Genomic DNA, 17651 nt, shown 5'->3' with positions numbered 1-17651 from the left:
TGTTCTTTCTCTCTGTCACTGCTCTCTGGCTCTTTTCCTTTTGCTTCTCTCCCCTTAATATTTCATGTTGCTTCTCTCCATTCTCTTCTATTTTTCACTTATTTCCTTTCAGACAGAAGAGACAGAGACGTGCTTTAACCTGGGATGGAAATTACAGGGAAAATGCGACCCTCATTGACTCCTTTCCCATTCATCTCTCTTCCCCAGTCATATATGCTTCCTCCAGTCTCTTCACAACCCCTCTCCCTCACTTTCTCACTATTCCTGTTGCCTACTATATCCTCACCCCCACTGTCACTCCATTCTTTTGCCTTTGAGCGATGCACTCACCCTTGGTCATACTAAAGGGCACCCCAATGATTGCCTGCACCTCCTGATCATCATACACCAGGCATCAAACTTCTGATATATTTCATCACACCGTCTTATGAGCAAACTTAAGCAAAATCATATGCAAAGTTCTTTGCATTTTTGCTGGCTGGCTGAAACTATGTATTCATAAATTAGGAAGGACTATAGGAACACAGGAGGAGTAGACCATTCGGCCCATCAAGCCAGGTCTGCCATTTCATGGCTGATGTTCTACCTCAATGCCATTTTCCCACATTATCCTCATTTCATATGGTATCTTTAATATCTAGAAATGTATTGATCTCTCTCTTGAACATATTCAATGACTGAGTCTCCTCAGCTCTGGGGTAGAGAATGCCAAAGATTCACCATCTCCTGAGTGAAGAAATTTCTCCTCATCTCAGGCCCTTTTGAGACTGTGTCCCCTGGTTATAGACCTCCTCAGCCAGTGGAAACATCCTTCCTGCATCTACCCTGTTGAGCCTTTGTATGTTTCAATGAAATCACCTCTCATTCTTCTAAACTCTGGAGAACATAGGCCCAGTTTCCTTAATCCCTCCTTATAAGACAATCACATCATCCCAGAAATTAGTTTGGTGAACCTTGGTCACACTCCCTCAATGGCAAGTAGATCCTTCCTTAGGCAAGGAGACTAAAACTGTACATTATAGTGCAATCTTATCAATGCGCTGTACAATTGCAGCAAAACTTCTTTGCACCTATAGTCAAATCCTCTTGTAATAAAGGACAACATTCCATATTCCGTCCGATCAGCTTATTGCACCAGCATGTTAGCTTATCGCTTCTCGGCCTTTTGGCTCAGATCTGGTATGTCTCTCCTGTGGGGTCATGAATTGGATTCAATTTGAATTTGAATTGGTTTTTGGAGCAGGCAAGGAGCTGGATTAGAGGTTCACCGGACTCCTTATCCGGCTTCCGAAAATCCGGAAGGACCTGAAAACCAGCTGCATTCAAAGCTGACAACACGCCAACCCTGAAAACTACTGTACAATCCCCATTGCTGTCTGTTATATCTTTCGTTAACAAAGGGTTGATCTACAGAATTCCATTGGTAGTCCCAACCTCAAATATTTGTGCCCCCCTTAGATATTTTCCCATTTACTTTTAAACTTAAAAGATTTATTTTGCGTGACATGCTGGAGGGCTACTTCTGATACACTGCATATCCAGATTGTTGCACAGTGATCCCTTGCTCTTTGGGTCTGGCGTTATTTTTCTCATATCGGGGTTCACAGTGTGGAAGCTGGCCTCAACCCTTTGCTTCTCGCCCCAGCTGGGTCCAACTTGGTTGGGAAATCAGCCGGGCTTTAAGTTTGTATTAATTATTATCCTATTCCACAACATCACCCACCACCACTCCGACGCAAAATCTGGAAAATCCCCATATCCTGCACACGTTCGGTCCTGAGATTCATTTGACTCCGCAACCAAATCATTGATATATATATTGTGAATAGCCGGTGTCCAAACACTGACCCTAGTGGCACCCCACTAGTCACAGCCTGCTAACCTGAGAATTATCCTTTTTGTCCGTTAACCAACCCTCAATCCGTGCCAGTAAGTTACCCACAAACCCACGCACTCTAATTTAGTTTTCTAACCTCTTGTGGGGGACCTTTTCAAAAGCCTTTTGAAAACGTAAATACACATACACTGCTTCTCCCTTATCTATTCTGCTGGTTACATCTTTAAAAGATACCAACAGATTTGTCAAACAAGATTTTCTTTTCATGAATCCAGGCTGACTCTACCAAACTGACCATTACTTTCTCAGAGTCCAGTTATCAAATCTTTTGTAATAGATTCGAGCATTTCCCTGATACTGATGTCAGGCTAACATATCTGTCATTCCTCACTTTCTCTCCCCATTCCCTTTCTTAAATAGCAGGGTTACACTTTCTACCTTCCAATCTGCAGGAACTGTTCCAGAATCTATACAATTTTGGAAGATGACCATCAATCAATGCATCCAATATCTTTCCGGCCACCTCTTTCAACACGTTGAGATGTAGATAATCAGCTCCAGGGGATTTATCAACTTTCATTCCTATTAATTTCTGCAGTAAACTGATATACTTATACTAATTTCTTTCAGGTCCTCAATCTCGATAGTCCTTTGGTTCCCTCGTATTTCAGAGAGGTTTTTTGTACCTTTCTCCATGAAGCTAGACAAAAAGTATTTGTTGAGTTCCTCTGCCATTTCCTTATTTCCCTTATAAATTTTCTGATCTCTGACTGCAATGGGTCCACATTTGCTATTGCTAATCTTTTTGGTACAGAAGCACTTAATGTCTTTTTATGCTTCATGCTAGTTCACTATCATATTCTATTTTCTCTTTCTTAATCAGTTTCCTGGACATCCTTCATTGAATTCTAAAATGCTCCCAAACTTGCTACTTTTTTGGCAACTTTATAAAATTCTTCCTTTGATCTAATCCAGTCTTCAACATATCGTGTTACCCATGGTTGGATCACCTTTCCAGCTGGGTTTCAGTGTGTGCATTAAAGAAATGTAAATTTGTTGTAAACCATATATTAATTTGTTAAATACGAGCAATTGCCTGTCTATCATCATACCTTTTAATGTCAAATTCAATCTATTACAGCCAACTTGCCTTTGGTAACTTCGTTGGTTCATTTCTTTAGATTTATGACCCTAGTTTCAGATTGAACTATATTCCTTCCACATTTTATGTAAAATTCTTGCGTCCTATGATACTCTTCCCTAAAGGCTCCTTTACAACAAGATTATTAATTATCCATTTTTCATGAAACAATACCAGATCTAAAATAGCCCATTCTCTAGTTAGTTCCTCAACATGCTTTTCTAAGAAACCGTATTGTTTTCATTTCAGGAATTTGTCCTCCGCAGCATTCGTGTTCATTAGCTTTGCCCAGTCTATATGTAGATTGAAGTCTCTCATGATTATTGTATTATTTTTGTTACATGCACCTCTAGGTTTTTGATTTATACCGTGTCCTGCACGACCACTACTATTTGGTGCCCCATGAACAACACCGATGAATGTTTGCTGCCCCTTGCTGTTTCTTAGTTCCACCTCAACTAATTCTACACCTTGATCTTCTGATCTCTCACTACCTTTCATTAATATACTTATCTCATCCTTTAGTAACAGCGCTAACCCACTTCATTTTCCTTTTTGTCTATCCTCCCCAAAATTTGAATCTTCCTGAACATTCAATTTCCAGCCTTGGTCACCCTGCAGCCATGTCTCCTTAAGAGCAATTAGGCCATATCTGTTTCCTTACATTTCAGCTACCTTGTTGTGAACATTGCATGCATTCAGATAGACTGCATTTAATTCATCCTTTTTATTAATTTCACAACCTCTAGTCTTATGTGCTGGCTCTTAGGTTTGCACAATCTATCCCTTCCTGCCACATTCTGATTACTTTCCTCATTGCTACCTTTCTCTCTTGCCTTGTCCACTCTCTTTAATATATCACATATTCCCTCACACTTTCCCTCACCTCCACTATTTCGTTCAAAGCACTCTCTACTACCCTAGTATTATGACTTGCTAGGACACCGTACCGAGCAAAGTTCAGGTGAAGACAATCTCAACGGTACAGATTCCACTTTCCCTAGTACTGGCCATTGCCCCAGGAATTGAAACTCATTTCACCCACACTTTGAGCCACACATTTAACTCTCTAATCTAATTTACCATGCACCAATTTGCTCATGGGGTAGGTAATAATCCAGATTATCTTTGAGGGCCTGCTTTTTAATTTAGCCCCCATCTGCTCACACTCTCCAAGCAGAACGTCTTTCTTTTTTGTACCTATGCCGTTGATATCTCCGTGGACCACAAGTGATCTAGCCCCTCCTACACAAGTCACAGCAGATGTCTTGATCCCTGGCACCGGGCAGGCAACACCAATTTCTGGACTGTTGCCCTTGGCTGTCCTCTTATATATATTGTCCTCTACTACCACTCCATTCCAATTAACTCTCCCCATTTGAATAGCTTCCTGTACCACAATGCCACTGTCAGTTCGCTAATCCAACCTGCAGTCACCGCTTTCGTTCATAAAAGCCTCAAGAACCTCAAATGTGTGGACAATTGCAAAGGCTGAGTATTCGCCAGCTCTATTCTTGCGATCCCTTCCCTGTCTCACTCATACCCTCCTCTCCCTAACCATGGATCAAATCAGATGACCTATCCTAAGAACTGTGACTGTCTCCTGGAACAAAGTGTTCAGGCAACATTCCCCTACTCTGATGTATTGCAGTATCTGCAACTCGGCCTCCAGCTCAGCGGCTCTATTACTGAAGTTCTTCCAAGCCGCAGAAACTTACTGCAGGCGTGTTTGCCTTGGGTCAAACAAGCACCCACATTTCTGAAGCTGCAACACATCACCTGTCCTGCCAATTTTATAGCGTTTAGTTAATTAAATAATTATTCTTATTGATTAAATTTTAATTAGTGTGTCTAGTCCTGCCTATGTTTATGTTCTTATTATTTCAATAAATATTCTATTTAGCCTGAATGAAATTTTCCAGTAAAGATATTTAGGAAATACTCAACAGCCAATCGATCAAGCTTTATGACTATGATAAAACTTTCCACTAGTAATAAAAACCTGCACTTCATAAAATGCTCCAAGTTTTTAAAAGTAAATGAGAAAAGTACTGACAGGCCAATCAATTACTTTTTTCCCTGTGATGTTACACTTGATGTACTCAGAACCTGGCTCGTCCCCTCTGGAGGGAGAACTGAGCTAGCACCATCTTGAAGCCTGCTGACCCACTACTCTCATGCTCTTTTCTGAAGTCTGTTTAAGATGCAACTTTTCATGTGAACAGAATATCCTCCCTCTGTAGAGATGAGTCAGCACTGCTCACTAGAAAAACCCGTTTTAAGACTGGGTGAGCAGGAGTGAACTGGCTCCCTTGGTTGGTTGTGACAAAAGGTTTAAAAAATATATTTTCCCCATAATGCCTTCACCAATCCTGATATATTTATTTGTTAAAAAGGAGCCAATCAAACCAGGTTTTATTGAATCTAAAGAAAGAGTAACTTTATTAGTGTTACAATCCCAGTTCTCGTTATTATTGGACGGGAGAATCCCAGAATGGAACCCTGCCTCAAAAGACGGTAGCTTATATTTTGTTTTTATAAAATGTGGAGGAACAGAGTGACAGGACTTCCCATGAGTTATAGCAACAAGAAAAAAAAGATTAACTATGGAAAAATAATAGTCTTCATTAGTGTCACAAGTAGGCTTACATTAACACTGCAATGAAGTTACTGTGAAAATCCACTAGTCGCCACACTCCGGCGCCTGTTCGGGTACACAACGGGAGAATTGAGAATGTCCAATTCACTTAACAGCATGTTTTTGGGCTGTGGAAGGAAACCTGAGCACCCGCAGGAAACCCACGCAGACTCAGGGAGAACGTGCAGACTCCGCACAGACAGTGACCCAAGCCGGGAATCGAACCTGGACCCTGGAGCTGTGAAGTGTTGTGCTAACCACTGTGCTACAGTGCGGTAATAATAATATTTATTAAATAAAAACATAAATTAAATAATAAATTTGGATTATTATACAATTAGCTTAAATATATACAGATTTAAAGATTAACACGGATTACAAACTGCATCTTTGAAAGGGGGCTCGAGGTAGACCGTTAAAGTAAATATGACACAATATTATATAACTCAGCATACACCTCTATACTTAGATTGATAAATGTTTAAATACAGGATTATATAAGTCAACATACACTTCTATACTTAGATTGTTACATGAACAGGACCGACAGAATCAGTAGTGGAAAAACATAAACCTGAGTAGCAGACAACACACTTCTGGGTATGAGCACTGGGAATAGTGAATTGCGTGCAAAGCACAATGGGACTTAAACCAACCAGACTTAACCATATTCCTGGAAGAACAGGCACTCACAAAATGCAGGTTACTCAGCCCAGCAGAAATATTCCTTATCCCGAGAATTGCTGTCTCCGCAAGTCTGCGTTTTAGCTGAGCCGTAATTAAGAGGGGGGGCCCCACATGAAAGCCAGCTGATTATGTAGCCTCTGACAATGCTCCTATAAACTACAACAGTCTCATTAACATAAAAAGCCCCTATAAATCACACTAGATGAGTGTGGTCAAACATATCCACTCCGCTCTTAAAACTAAGTCAGTGTCTCTGGGTTTCTCCTCAGTATCCCCCCCCCCCCCCCCCCCGATGAAAGTTTCCAAACTCCACTCCCAAAAAGCACGTTTTAATAATAACGCTTTCCCTTAGTGGGTTGTATTCCAAAATCCAGTCCCAGTTTTACAAATGACGCGTTTAAACAAAGCTTCTCTTCCACTCTTACCAGTGAATCCAGTGCAGGATTTTGCACCAACCCTTTTAAGATTTATTTTTCTTGACTGCTTTGCAAACTGCTCACAATTGCTTTCCTGCTCAATTCCCAGACTGTATTTAAATGGCATCAGGCACAGTGGTGCAGTGGATAGAACTGCTGCCTCATGGTGCTGAGGAGCCGGGTTCAATCCCGGCCCTGGGTCACTATCCATATGGAGTTTGCACATTCGCTGAACATTACACCTACCTCTGAAGTCTGCTGTCCCACTTTGTCCATTTGTATCTCAAACTTCCCATACTCCTGTGCCATTACCACAGACAGCGTGTCTACTGTGATGGGCGCAGCCGCGCCCTCCATCTTCCCTCCCTCCGACTCCCTCACTGGACTATTAGCCTGAGACCCCTTTCCAGCAGGCTTCTTCGACAAATGTTTTGACATAATTCTGCCAGTAATTCTTTACACAGTTTGGCAGGCTGGTTTTGACCATAGGAATCCCCAAATATTGGGTAAAAAGGATTGAAAAAACAGGACGCTGGTGGGAGTTATCTTTTATGTGACTTGCTCTCACATGAAATGAAAATCGCTTACTGTCACAAGTAGGCTTCAAATGAAGTTACTGTGAAAAGCCCCTCGTCGCCACATTGTGCATGTTCGGGGAAGCCGGTACGGGAATTGAACTGTGCTGCTGGCCTGCCTTTAAAAGCTTTAAAAGCCAGCTCTTTAGCCCTGTGCTAAACCAGCCCCTATCATCGGCGGTCTCTATTGTCCCACTTTAACTAGCTGGATTTTAGAATTCGGCATCTGTTTTTTTAACCATTGCTCCACAGTATGGCTTTTCTTTTAACAAGGCTGAGAAAGATGTTCCCTCTTTAGCTTCTAAAATCAAATTCTTCTATCAGAGCTGCCTTTTCTCTCACTACCCATCTTCCCAACTGCCCACAAATTAGTTAAAATAAACTTTAAAGCTTCTCTACCTTATAAAGCCCCAGTTGTTTAGCAACATCACATGTTTATGCTTTTTATTTATCCGTCACTATGTAACTCTCTCTAAGCACAACATAAATATAGTTGGAACTTAACAAAACCCATACATACAAACATCTTTGTCAGCATGAATCTAACAATAGGTTTTACCCATTCAGGCACAGAAATATTTAAATTAAACAAACGTAAAACTATATCTAGTTTCTAATGTTTACCAATACAAATATACAAGCCTTAAAATGGCCTTTGTTTTCCTAACGCCTCCCTCTTTGAAAGAAGGAAATCTTCATAACCATGAAGATTTCTTTAAACTGGTGTTATATTTATTCCCTTTAGACAAACTTAACATGTCAAATATCTGAACACATAATCTATTACAACATACAAGTACAGTTTTCTTAGTTAACAATTACATGTCAGATTATGTAATTACAATGATTTAACCAAAACAAAGTCAATGGGCGCAATTCAGCGGCCTCATAGCGGCCAACTTGGTGTCGGGACAAAGCCATTGAATCTCATGAGAGGCCGCTTTTGAGATTTGTGGCGCTGGAAACGTCGCGCAAAATTCAACGGACAGGACCCAGATCAGCATGTTTAAATAAGCCATATTTACCTGGCACCTGGGACTCAACGGCTGCATGTGGGAGACCTTACCTAGGCATCTTGGCACTGCCAGCCTGGCACCTTGACAGCATTACCTAGGCACCCTGGCAGGGCCACCTGAGCACTGCCAAGATTCCTGGGTGGCACGGTCAGGCTCGCAGGGGCACTGGCAGGGCACCAGGCTGGAAGTGCCAGGATGCCCGGGTGCCAGATTGACGCTGCCAGGGATCGGGCCTGCGGGGGCCTTACCAGCTAGTAGGGCAGTGAGGGAGGAGTGGGATTCAGAGGGGCCTTCCCAAGGTTGAGATGAGGGGGGAGGGTTCTAAAATGGGGGGGGGGGGGGGGGGAGAGAAGAATGGGGCCATCCTTCCAAAATAGTGCCCTGGTCTGTGAAGAAGCGTTCCGCTTGGCAGAGCTTGAGCTTGCCAGCAGGAAATCCCTCAAAGTGCGACCTTGGTGGGGAGAATCTCCCAGAGGCTAAAAGAAAAATGGTGAGTGCCGTTGAAAAGCGAGGAGTTTCTTGGTGCTGCAGGCGCTGAGAAAAACTCCGCTAAATCTGCCATTCAGTGGACGTTTAACTCAAGACTGCTGAATCGTGCCCAATCAGAATCTATACTTGGTAACATGATCATACTCAAGTCTCGTGTTTCTTTTTCTTCTGATTTCCAATTTTCCACCCAGAAAATAATGTTTCATTTTATTCACAGTGCAATTGTCCTTTTCATTGCTTACAGGCATTGTTCCATTCTAACGCCCACTTTTCAATTCACAAATGGTAAATTTGCATTTTATTCTTCTCTTGTCAAAATCTCTTTTAGCTGTTTCAAGAATGTTGTTAATGTTTTTAAGATGCTTGTTATGTTCACTCAAAATAGTACCGTACTCTTGCTTTGTTTGTTCTTTGAGCTTTTTGTGATCTTGTTGTTCTCCCAGTCCCATTTCAAACAAATTCTTTTCAATTCTGTTTGTGCTATGTCAATCACTTCCTCGAATGAAGTTTCATTGTTCGTTCTAACCCTTAAATGCTTTTGCATAATTTCTGAACTATCTCAGTCCAGTTCTCAGCAGAGTTTGAATGGTCTGTGACAAATTTGTTCACTTGTTTTTCATCCAACTATTACATCTTGTGCAGTATCACCCACAAACATTTTAAATTCAATGTGTGATCATTGACTCAGAAAGATCATTTTGAAATTTCAGTACTTCTCGTTGACAATTTGCAATTTCCAATTGTGCAGGTAGTTCAGTACTGATTCTGATCAGTAATATTACTTGGATTAGGTCTTTGCTTAACTTGATCACTATTCAACAATGAGTTTTTATTTACAGGAACAATTTTAGAATTGCAGCACTCCATACAATCAACCTTCTTTCTCATTTCCTCCATTTTGAAGTTCACAAATCTCATTGTTCTTCTCACGATGAAGTTCAAACAGTTCATTAAGTTTTGTTTTTAAATTTAAATTTAACCAATTATTCTGATTTCCCACAAACTCTCTTTTTCTTCTTCAAGGCATTTTCCACAATACTTTATAAATACTTCTGATGCTTGAAGTTTACCCAGTTTATAAAGTTTTAAAAAATATATAATTTTTATTGAAAAATTTTGTATTTATACAACATCGAACCATAATAAAATACCAACAATAACAACAATAATAATAGCAATCATAAACATTCACCCCTCCTCAATGAACAACACAATATATTAACAACTTAAATTAACACAATGTTAAGTTACATAACCATAGGAAAAAAAAATAGAAACTACAATAAGGAACACCCCCCCTCCCGGGTTGCTGCTGCTCTTGACCAAGATACCTATCTTTGAGCCAGGAAGTCCTGAAAAGGCTGCCACCGTTTATAGAACCCTTGTATTGATCCTCTCAGGGCAAATTTGACCCTCTCCAACTTTATCAATCCCACCATGTCATTGACCCAGGTCTCCACACTTGGGGGCCTCGCATCCTTCCACTGCAGCAAGATCCTCCGCCGGGCTACTAGGAACACAAAGGCCAGGACACCGGCCTCTTTCGCCTCCTGCACTCCCGGCTCCACCGCAACTCCGAAAATCGCGAGTCCCCACCCAGGGTTTGGCCCTGGATCCAACCACCCTCGATACCGTCCCCGCCACCCCCTTCCAGAATCCTTCCAGTGCCGGGCATGCCCAGAACATATGGGCATGATTCGCTGGACTCCCCGAACACCTGGTGCACCTGTCCTCACCCCCAAAGAACCTACTCATCCTAGTCCCGGACATGTGGGCCCGGTGCAGCACCTTGAATTGGATGAGACTAAGCCTCGCACATGAAGAGGAAGAGTTGACTCTCTCCAAGGCATCCGCCCAAGTCCCGTCCTCTATCTGCTCCCCAAGTTCCCCCTCCCATTTAGCCTTCAGCTCCTCCACTGACGACTCCTCCACCTCCTGCATTACCTTATAAATGTCAAACACCTTCCCCTCTCCGACCCACACCCCTGAAAGCACTCTGTCCATCGCCCCCCATGAGGGCAGCAAAGGGAACTCTTCTACCTGTCGCCTAGCAAACGCCTTTACCTGCAAGTATCTGAACATGTTCCCTTGGGGGAGCCCAAATTTATCTTCCAGTTCCCCCAGGCCCGCAAACCTCCCGCCAATAAAAAGGTCCCTCAATTTACTGATGCCCACCCTTTGCCACCCCCTAAATCCCCCATCAGTGTTCCCCGGGAGGAACCGATGATTTCCACCTAATGGAGCCTCCATCGAGCCCCCTGTTTCCCCCCTATGCCGTCTCCACTGTCCCCAGATTCTTAGGGTCGCCGCCACCGCCGGGCTCGTGGAATACCTCTTAGGAGAGAGTGGCAACGGCGCCGTTGCCAAGGCAACCAGGCTCGTACCTCTACATGACGCCATCTCCATTCTTTTCCACGCCGCCCCCCCCCCCCTCCCCTCCATCACCCATTTACGCACCATTGACACATTGGCTGCCCAATAGTACCCCAAAAGGTTGGGCAGCGCCAGCCCGTCTCCATCCCTCCCTCGCTCCAGGAAAACCCTCTTCATTCTCGGAGTCCCATGTGCCCACACAAAGCTCAAAATACTGCTAGTCACCCTCCTAAAGAAGGCCCTGGGGATGAAGATGGGCAGGCACTGAAAGAGGAACAAAAACCTCAGAAGCACCGTAATTTTGACGGACTGCACCCTCCCTGCCAACGACAATGGCAGCATGTCCCACCTCTTGAACTCCTCCTCCATCTGATCCACAAAACTGAAGATAATAAAATAATAATCTTTATTGTCACAAGTAGGCTTACATTAACAGTGCAATGAAGTTACTGTGAAAAGCCGCTAGTCGCCACATTCAGGCGCCTGTTTAAGTACACAGAGGGAAAATTCGGAATGTCCAATTCACCTAACAAGCACATCTTTCGGGACTTGTGGGAGGAAACCGGAGCACCCAGAGGACACAGACACAGGTAGAAGGTGCAGACTCCGCAAAGACAGTGACCTGTCTTTAACCTGTGTTAATCAGGTTTTCCTTCAATTGCTCGCTAAGATCATCATGATCAGGTGGCATGGTAACACAGTGGTTAGCACTGCTGCCTCACGACGCCGAGGATCCAGGTTTGATCCCGGCCCCGGGTCACTGTCCGTGTGGAGCTTGCACATTCTTCCCGTGTCTGCGATGGTTTCACTCCACAACCCAAATATGTGCAGGTTAGGTGGATTGGCCATGCTAATTTGCCCCTTAATTGGAAAGAAAAATAAGATCATCATTAACAACTTCACGGTAGCACAAGTGGATAGCACTGAGGCTTCACAGCACCAGGGTCCCAGGTTCGTTTCCCCGCTGGGTCACTGTCTGTGTGGAGTCTGCATGTTCTCCCCGTGTCTGCGTGGGTTTCCTCCGGGTGCTCCGGTTTCCGCCCATAGTCCAAAGACGTGCAGGTTAGGTGGATTGGCCATGATAAATTGCCCATAGTGACCAAAAAGGTTAGGTGGGGTTATTGGGTTCCGGGGATAGGGTAGAAGTGAGGGCTTAAGTTGGTCGGTGCAGACTCGATGGGCCGAATGGCCTCCTTCTGCACTGTATGTTCTATGTAACTGCCTGTTGCAAGACAGTTGTTATCACATTACTATCTCCACAAGCCAGATCAATACCTAGGATGGAATCTACTCCTCCAACATGTAATTTAGGAGCAATTCCCACTGTAACAGTTCCATTTGCTGTAGCAAATTCCCACTGTTACAGTTCCATTTGCTGTAACAAATTCTAACTTCAGAGAGAGAGAGAGAGACAGAGAGATTCCTCATTGCTCCCTTCAGTAGTGTTTCCAGATTACTTTTTCTCTCTTTGTTTCTGGTGTGGCAAAACCAATTCTTAAACCTCCTGTCTGTATATCCACGTGGGAATGTGATTACCGTGTCTTGCAGTCAACATTGTCGAACAGTAATTGCATTACTGATTTTTAATTTCAGAAACATTTGGCACATTTCAAGATAGTAGAAACCAACAGGAGATGGGGTATTTCATCCTCCACAAGTGGTTTTGAATGTCTCTTGGGAATCTAGCTGGTTAGCAGTTCCCATTGTCTTGCAGTTAATTAAAGTCCAGCACATGGAGTCCCTTTTGAAGTGGACCGTGACATCCCCAGATGTGGAATCCTGTGAGCAAGATATCAACAGATCTATAGATTTTGTAAATTTCCAGAAAAATGTTAATTTACAATCCCAGAGAGTGACTCATGACAGCTATTTTTGTTCAGTGTCTTTTCTTGTTTTTTTAAAAAGAAAACAAGTCCTCTTGATACATAGAAATATTTTGTTTGTTTCGCTGGTGAAGTTATAGGTCAATCTCACTTAGTCACAATTCCTTGTCATTATGACACCCATTCAAGCTAGTTATCTAATTGACTACATGTCAACTTCCTCTCCAGTAGAGACCTTGTATATCCATGGCTAAGACGGAAAGACAAATTGCAATTAATTACAGTTAAATTCTAAATACAAACTAGATTAGACTTTAGAAAAAGGTTAATCCTTAAAATTAAACCTTAAACTCTCTCAATTACCAAATTCCCAAGTTCACACCCTGTGTCTAGTCGCACTCAGTGACAAGCTGTTATCTTCATGTGTGGTTATTTGGTGCTTGATTGGCAACATAGTCATAGAACATACATATTGGCTGATATCAAAACAAAGTAACTGTAATTTAAGGTTATTGATTATAAATCAGTTCTATGCAAAGTTCTTAAAACGCAGAAAGCAAATCAAGAGACTCCACTCAAATCATTCAACACACTTCAAGTTTTTAATCACCTGTGATTTTTTTTCCCTCCTCATCTATATGAATAATTCATAGGTTTCTAATGCAGCAAACAAGCAATAAAACATATTTAACAATAAGATGAATAAACTTACTTATAAAGAAGCACTGCAGGAACTCTCTAAGGATTCTTCGACAGATCCTCTCAATGTTATGATCTCTCTACAAGGGAAGGAGGCGCGTGGTAACACCATCAACTCTAAGATCTCCTCCATGTTACACACCATCCTGACTTGGGAACGTATAATTCCTTCATCATTATTGAGTCAAATTTCACAAATTTTGTCCTGAACAGCAATGTGCAGGTACCTTCAAGAAGTCAGCACCCCATCACTTTCTCTTTTTAAAAAATGTTTCCAATTAAGGGGCAATTTAGCATGGCCAATCAAACTACCCTGCACATCTTCAAGTTGTGGGGGTGAGACCCATGCAGACATGGAGAGAATGTGCAAACTCCACACGGAGAGTAACCTGGTGTCGGGATCGAACCTGAGTCCTCGGCACTGTGAGGCAGCAGTGCTAACCACTGCACCATTGTGCCACCCTCACTATCACTTTCTCAACACCAAATAGGGATGGACAATAAATGCTGACCTTGTCAGAGTCACTCACACCCTGTGAATGTATTTTTAAAAAGTTGTACTTTATGTTTTGGACTTTTTTCATCAAGACATTTACTTAAAGGACTCATTCAAAGATATGAGTTCACAGCTGGTACTTTCTAACACCCATCACTGTACACCTAAAAATATCTTGCTGCAGTAATCTGAATGTATACAGAGTGCTGTGTTTCCTATCGTGAATCATAGAATAGAATCACTACAGTGCAGAAGGAGGCCATTCGGCCCTTCGAGTCTGCACCGACCCTTGGAAAGAGCAGATTACCTTGGCCCAATCTCCTGCCCCATCCCTGTAATCCCACCTAACATTTGGACACTTTGGGGCAATTTAGCATGGCCAATCCACCTAACCTGCATATCTTTGGACTGTGGGAGCACCGAGGAAACCCACGCAGACACAGGAAGAACGTGCAAACTCCACACAGACAGTCACCCGAAGTTGGAATTGAACCCGCGTCCCTGGTGCTGTGAGGCAGCAGTGCTAACCACTGTGGCACCGTACCTCCCCATCAGTAAGAGTCTTTCACTGTATAAGTTAAAACCACATCTTTTCTAACAGGATTTCTTTTCCAAATTATGTTTTTAAAAAGCTGGAGAACGACTGTGAAAAGCTTCTTTCAGGCAAAGTTTCAAATTCAAGAGTAAAATCTGGCTCTTGTACTTTCTGGACAAAAAATGTTGCATCAATCACTGAGCTTTTCTAGGGGTGGCATGTGGCACAGTGGTTGGCACTGCTGCTTACGGCACTGAGGACCTGGGTTCGATCCCGGCCCCAGGTTACTGTCCGTGTGGAGTTTGCACATTCTCCCCGTGTCTGCGTGGGTTTCTGGCAGTGCTCCTGCTGGCTTGGCAGTGCCATCCGGGCACCTTGGCAGTGCCAGGGGCGGCAGTCCCAAGGTGCCAGCTGGGCATTGCCAAACTGCCTGCGTTCCAGAGGGAGGCCAAGGAGCCATCCCGCACTTACCTTGACCATCCTGGGGTCTCCAGTGTTCCCCCCCCCCTCTTCGTCGCTATTGGCCTCAAACAGGTCATGCAACAGGCTGATGAATGGCCTCTAAGCTTTGTGGATGCTCTCGTCTGACCCTCGGATGGTATATTTAATCTTCTCCAGGTGGAGAAATTCCGACAAGTTTGCTAGCCAACCAGCAACTGTGGGTGGTGCTGTTGACTGCCAGTTGAGCAGAAATCTCCGGCGTGCGATTAAGGTAAGCAAAGGCCAGTAATCTACCCCATATGGAGTTCTGGCTGGTCCGTTACCCCAAAAACTGCCACTCTCGGGCATGGCTCCACCCTCATCCCACAACCTTGGCCATCGCTGCGGAGAAGGCTGTCCAAAACCCGGCAAGCCTGGGGCAAGCCGAGAGTGAGGAACAGCGCGGAGAGCGGCAGACCCAGCCAATTAACACAGTGGAGGGGGAGCTCACCATAAACAGTGGGAAAGCAAAGAGTGACATCGGAGAAAGGCAGACTGTCCGTTCCGGTGGCGGCGATGTGATGAGCACATGCACATCAGGTAGCTCTCCTCCCAAACAAACCCAACTGAGACAATTTACCGAGAATATCGGCTTAAAAAGCCCACCAAAACCCAGCCAAAGGCGAAAGGCACGCAAAAGGAATATGCTTGGAACAATGGAGAAGCTAAACGCCATAAAGGAAGCGATCAGGATAGAGCTCCACACAATCATCAAGGAAGTGCTGTCGGAGGTGACAAACAAAATGCAGAGGACGATCAAAGACCTGGGAAGAAAGGTAGAGGCGCAGGAGAAAACGATCCTGGAGTTGGAGAATGCCGCCTCAGACCAGAGCGACAGGATAGTAGCTCTGGAAACTGAGGTGAGAAGGTTGGTAACGACCCAGAGCAACCTAAGAGGGAAAGTGGAGGACCAGAAAAACAGGTCCAGACGGCAGAACGTCAGAATAGTGGGTCTGTCAGAGGGGATAGAGGGCAGAGACCCAACGAGCTACATCACCCAAATGCTGGGCAAGCTAGTGGGGAGGGAAGGCTTTCCAAAACTCTCAGAAATGGACAGAGTGCACAGGTTGGTTCAACCCAGGCCCAAAGCCGGGGAGCAGCCCAGAGCAATTATCGCAAAGCTGCACTGGTTCCAGGACTGGGAAAAAAATCTTAAGGTGGGTCTGTCAGCCGAAATTGTGCACGTGCGAAGGGAAGAACATAAGGGTGTACCAAGACACTGGGATGGACCTGGCAAAAAAGTGGGCCGAGTTCAACAGAGCAAAATCAGCACTCTACAAAAGTGGGGTGCGATTTGGGATGTTATTCCCGGCAAACTCTGGGTAACATTCAAGGGAAAGGAACTGTACTTCAACACCCCAGCGACGGCTGACGATTTGTTTAATCAAATAAATTGGGGGAGGAACAACCGCAACAACAACGAAAGCTGCAGGGGCGTAAAAAAATAATCGGGACAAAGAGCGGAGGACAGACGGCAAACAGAGACAATAAAATCACGAACTGTATGCATATGTTTTCTGTTTTACGCAGGGCTGTGCAGCCTCGTTTTCGGGCTCGTCTCTTCTCTCAATGTGATGTGGGGGAGCAGAGCAAGGGGAGCGAGAGTGAGAAAAGCAGACAGGAGGGCGAGATAAGGGGTGGAAGGAGGAGGGTAAAGCAGGGCCAGAGTCGGGCAAGTACGGGGAGGGGAGCCACCATACCAACAAGGACAACCAACACGGGAGGCAGAAAGAAAGGAGGGCCGAGGCGCACATCTCAGGGGAGAGGGAGCGCCTGGCACAAAGTGGGAGGGCAGAACACGGGGGTGGGGAACAGAGGGATAGGGGCTGTGGGGGGGGGGGAAGGAGTCGGGGGGGTGGGGGAGCACAGAACAAAAAGGAAGCAAAGGGAAGGTTGAGGTAGTGAAACAGAACGGACACATGCCTCGGCATGCATGGAGCAGGGCGTGGAACTAAGATGGCACCACAAACAGCCACCTGGGAGGGCATCAGGATGAAGGTAGACCTCGGAGTGTAGGGGTGCATCCACGTGGCTTACACATAGTTGGCAGCCACGTTGGATGCCACAAAGGGAAACTCCGGAGTGCTGGGGCCCGACCTCATGGGGAGAGCGGTGACTGTGGCCATTTTGGAAGGCCCCCTAACAAAGGGCCCGGAATGCAGAAGCTTGTCCAACAGGGGACCCGGAGGAAGTGGAAGAGGTGGCCGTCTGCCTCAAAGGCCGTGTAGTGGAGGACCCCGGATGGATTGGGAGCTGGTGGTACGCAGACTTCAGATCCGCCATGGAGAACACCCGGTAGCGTGCGATCTGGTTAACCACATCTGCGATCCGGGAAAGGTACGTGTACCGGTTTATGGTTTGGCTGTAATCTACAACCATCCGGTTCTTTTCCCCCGGTCCTGACGACCACCACCTGAGCTCTCCAGGGGCTATTGCTGGCCTCGAT

This window comes from Scyliorhinus canicula, chromosome 1 (assembly GCF_902713615.1).
Source record: "Scyliorhinus canicula chromosome 1, sScyCan1.1, whole genome shotgun sequence".
Lineage (NCBI taxonomy): Eukaryota > Metazoa > Chordata > Chondrichthyes > Carcharhiniformes > Scyliorhinidae > Scyliorhinus > Scyliorhinus canicula.
This window is presented reverse-complemented; position numbering follows the sequence as displayed.